Below are 5,149 nucleotides of genomic sequence, written 5' to 3'. Positions count from 1 at the left end.
ATTGAAACTGGTACCGTAATCAGAAATGATGCGGCTTTTTTCACGGTTCACTCTAGTCATTGAATGAATGTTATTGGTGAGAGCGGAGCTTATAAGGCTCCTTTGGAAATAACTGGAATGCTTAGCCTCTCACAAAGAGGGGAATCATTAAAGTACATTTCCCCTTTTTAAACGTTCATCATAGAAGCCGAATAGAATAATTTACTATTTTTAGGAACCAGATCCAAAAGAAAGCAAACTTTATTTTTACAAACCTTGAGGTTTATGCATAGAATTAAAACTATTTCCGGGTTATTGATATTCCATGGAAACCACTATAATATGGAGATTTTTGGAACGGGTTTAAAGAGTAGATTCCGAAAAACCATGTGGGAGATATTTTTGAAATCCAAGCTGGCAATTTCGGTTTATTAATATTCCTTGAAAACCCTTGGAGAAAATTTAGCAGCTAGAAGTTTTATATGGAAGATCTATAATAGAACTGTAACTGGAACAAACGTATTCCCAACAAGCCGTTCTAATCTCATTGATTCGAACATTTCTACTGTCAAATTTAAAAATGGTATACGATGCCGTTCCATTTTTGCCTTTCTCTATAGGGACCGTGCACGACAACAAGTAACGCCATTAGTGGCGAATAGGCGAAATAATCCTACCATAGCTTTACATACATATGTTTACACTGAATAACACAATTAAAATGCTGTTTCAATCCACCTAGTAGTGTAATGATGCCTTTCTCATATCAATCATATTCTTATACACTCATAATAACAGATCGGCTGAAAAGTTCGTATCGTTTCTATGAGAGGGCGCCACTAGAATTAAATCCATACCATTTTCAGTTAGTACCAACCTTCAAAAGATACGTGTATAAATTTGACAGCTGTCTGATTATTAGTTTGTGAGATATTGCATTTTGAGTGAAGCTACTTTTGTTATTGTGAAAAAAATGGAAAAAAAAGGAATTTCGTGTGTTGATGAAACACTACTTTTTGATGAAAAAAAGTGCCGCCGATACCAAAAAATGGCTTGATGAGTGTTATCCAGACTCTGCACCGGGCGAAGCAACAATTCGTAAGTGGTTTGCAAAATTTCGTACTAGTCATATGAGCACCGAAGACGATGAACGCAGTGGACGTCCAAAAGAGGCTGTTACCGATGAAAACGTGAAAAAAATCCACAAAATTATTTTCAATAACCGTAAAGTGACATATTATTCACGAATATTTGGATATGAGAAAGCTTTGTGCAAAATGGGTGCCGCGTGAGCTCACAATCGATCAAAAACAACAACGAATTGATGATTCTCAGCAGTGTTTGGAGCTGTTATATCGAAATAAAACCGATTTTTTCGTCGATATATAACAATGGACGAAACCTGGCTCCATCACTTCACTCCGGAGTCCAATCGACAGTCAGCTGAGTGGACTGCACGCGATGAACCGAACCCAAAGCGTGGAAAGACTCAACAATCGGCCGGTAAGGTTATGGCGTCTGTATTTTTGGATTCGCATGGTATAATTTTCATCGACTACTTTGAAAAGAGAAAAACCATCAACAGTGACTATTATATAGCGTTATTAGAGCGTTTGAAGGACGAAATTTCAAAAAAAACGGCCTCATTTGAAGAAGAAAAAAGTTTTGTTTCATCAAGACAATGCACCGTGTCACAAGTCGATGAAAACCATGCTGAAATTGAACGAATTGTACCACCGTATTCTCCAGATTTGGCCCCCAGTGACTTTTTCCTGTTCTCAGACCTCAAGAGAATGCTCGCTGGTAAAAAATTTAGAAGCAATGAAGAGGTAATCGCTGAAACTGAGGCCTATTTTGAGACAAAGGACAAATCGTACTACAAAAATGGTATCGAAAAGTTGGAAAATCGCTATAATCGCTGTATCGCCTCTGATGGCAATTATGTTGAATAATAAAAACGAATTTTGGCAAAAAAATGTGTGTTTCTATTAAACGATACGAACTTTTCAGCCGAACTGTTACTGTGGTATAACATTAAATTATTGTATTACTCTTCGATTCATACGATGATGTCTACACTGATTTCCAGAAGTTTTTAATGAAATGTAAACTATACACCTCCTTAGGTGAATTTACCTGACTTCGGTTACACCGGTTCCGGTATCGAATCATTTCTCAAATCTCAATCGTTTTCTCAAAAAATGCCAAATCGAACTTCATATTCAAAAATTCAAATTAAAAGACTTATGGTCCCATACAAAATTGGTGAATTTGAAAAGTTTTAAAACTTTAAACCGATATAGAAGATGACAATTGAGATTCAGTGTCACCTAAAAAAATTTTTTTTGGAAGAATTTTGAGATTCCCAGAAAGTCGATTTTTTTAAATGCTAGTCTCTTCGGGCCATTCAATCGTTTGCCGCTTGAACAATGAAATTTTGCCTAAGTAGCTGCTTATAGCTAACTGAACTCACAGATGGTATAGAAATGCAACAAAAGATTAAAATTCCCAAGAGAGAATTCACCAGCAAAATGTTCACTGGACATTGAAAAATGTTTCCTCCACTTGCGGAATGGCAAAAATGTTGCTGATAAGCATAATGCTAGAGATGCACTTTCAAGAAAAAACAAATAGTACCACTTCACTTTAGCAGCAAATTTTTAAGCGTTAGGCATTTTTAATAATTAAGTATTTATACTGTAGGAATAGTTAATACATGGAAAACTTATTTTACAATCAACTCTTATATTCTTCTGCATACCTTCACTTACATGAAACGGTCACTACGTAGCTGACATGCACTCTTACCAACCGCTACCTAATTTTGGGTCAAAACCTACCCGAAATCAACTATAGTTTCCTCAAAATCTCGCCAATTTTGGGTAACGAGGGATGGAAGAGCTCGACAATGAGTGATTTCTCCTCAAAAAATAGGTAGAAATGATTTTCAGTGTAAATTACGTTCATTTGCCATTGAAAATTTTCAATATGAAACATTTCTGGCTAAATGAAAAGGATTTTTATTCTGTGTTTTGTCGTCTTCGTCCTTCACCAAGTGACAGCATTTGAATACAGCAATATCGTTTACCTGAATGGTTATGACAAAATCAACCGATATGTTAGTTTATTCAACAACATTTTAGTTGAAATAACTAGAGCGTGAAACAATAATAGCAAGCGGCGAAATGATTGTCGGCCATACGGCTTTTGACGAAATGGCTTTCGGCGAAATGACCCTGATCCCTTACAGCAATAAATACTGCAAGATCAAGATGAATGAAAGATGAATTTTTTCGAAGATATGGCTCAACCGTTTTCTACAAACTCAGATTCTTATTAAAAGTTGTATACTCCCGAACAACTCCCGACTCAACCGATCTAAGATTCAAATGAAATCTAAGAACCATCTAAGATTCAAATGAAAGGACTTAAGGTCCTATAAAACATCTTGCTTATTAGTCAGATCCGACTTTCGGTTTAAGAGATATAGGATGACTAGTATAAAAATGTCCACTTCACATAAATTAAACAGGTTTATCGGGTTTGCAGATTTGAATAGTCGATAACCAGCTTTCAGTTTTAGCAGTATTCTGTTTTCGATCCGGAAGGTACCATAAAATTAAATTAACAATACGATGATGTCTACACTGATTTCCAAAAGTTTTTAATGAAATGTAAACTATACACCTCCTTAGGTGAATTTACCTGACTTCGGTTACACCGGTTCCGGTATCGAATCATTTCTCAAAGCTCAATCGTTTTCTCAAAATATGCCAAATCGAACTTCATATTCAAAAATTCAAATTAAAATACTTATGGTCCCATACAAAATTGGTGAATTTGAAAAGTTTTAAAACTTTAAACCGATATAGAAGATGACAATACCAAAAAGCTTCAAAGTTAGATTCAAAACTATTACAATTTATTCGTCATATCAATTTATGGTCATACGAATCGTTTTGGATTACGCTGGTTCCTGAATACCGGCTCTGTAAGTACGGTAAATAATGACGAAAAACTCTAAAGTGGAACTTACTTCGACATCATACGAAATGTTCAAGCGATTGTCACACGTTTATATTCAAATTAGTAAAAAACATTGGCTCTTTTCAAAAGACGGTCTAGATTATTTTTGGAAAAAATGTATTGGTTTTTGTTACAAAGTCTTCATGTAGGTTCCATTGAAATCTGAAAGGGTCACCACGAAATACGAAATTCGTCAATAGTCATATCCCAACGATCTCTTACCTGCGTGAGATCAGTCCAGAAATCGCATCACCAGTTAAAATTACCCTCCACTTCCATCGGCAGACACTGATTGGAGATTTTTGGGTTTGTCTCTTTCGGTTCCTTCGGAATACACCAGCGTCATCATCCACAATAGTGATTGCAGCTGATGTTTAGTGGCAGCAGAGACAATTTCATTACGATTCCTAATATATAGGACACTTACGTGGATACGTCTACTGTCCAGCTACTAACATTAAGACTTGAACAATATTCTATCTGAAATTCCGATTGGAAATATCTAGAGGCTTCCCCTATATAATCTATTTTAATCGATGAGAGGTATCGTCAGTAGAACAGAATCTGAAATCGTCTCAAATTAATCGATATCCAAACGAAAATAACATATTAACTAAACCTTATACGTAATCGTATTAATCATTCCATTCAGAATTTCACGTCATCCAAAGTGATCTTCACGGTTGATAGAACTCACGAGTATTGCTTAATGTCATCGAATAGACACACCGATCTGTGACCGCTATTTTTGCCATAAACAGCTTCTTTTTCAATTTGTTTCCATACAGAGGCGTAGTCATGAATCGTCTACATCGAAACACATTCAGATATGTGGGGAGGATCATACCCCTAAAATCTCCCCTCGGCTACGCCATTGCACCCGTGTGAATGTTCTGTATGTTGGCATAGTTTCAAACTGTCGTTGCACTTCTCACCCCGTGAATCACTTCCACCTCGTCTGATGGCGGCGTGATACCGAGTGGTACCGCTGTGCATAAACAAGCACGCTTTGATAGATTCACCTGGCAGCGAAAATACTCGGTCGTACATAACAAGCAATTGTTACTATATTGTCAATTGTCTGTAGCTAGGTATTGTTTGATATCACCCGCGGAAAATGAGCAGCAAGTTCGTTCGTAGCAGA

At 36.5% G+C, this 5,149-nt stretch overlaps 1 long non-coding RNA gene across 1 annotated transcript; it reads right to left on the bottom strand.

The window, feature by feature from the left end:
* Positions 1-3,932: 3,932 nt before the first annotated feature.
* LOC131434449 (uncharacterized) lies at positions 3,933-5,026 on the bottom strand. The gene is made up of 3 exons (XR_009230334.1): positions 4,625-5,026; positions 4,228-4,569; positions 3,933-4,167 (listed from the first exon to the last, which is right to left on the bottom strand). It is a non-coding gene; the product is annotated as an uncharacterized LOC131434449 (long non-coding RNA).
* Between the last annotated feature and the right edge of the window lie 123 nt (positions 5,027-5,149).

The sequence above is a fragment of the Malaya genurostris genome, chromosome 3 (assembly GCF_030247185.1).
Source record: "Malaya genurostris strain Urasoe2022 chromosome 3, Malgen_1.1, whole genome shotgun sequence".
NCBI lineage: Eukaryota > Metazoa > Arthropoda > Insecta > Diptera > Culicidae > Malaya > Malaya genurostris.
Note: the sequence above shows the minus strand (reverse complement) of the source record. Positions and strands in the feature narration are given on the sequence as shown.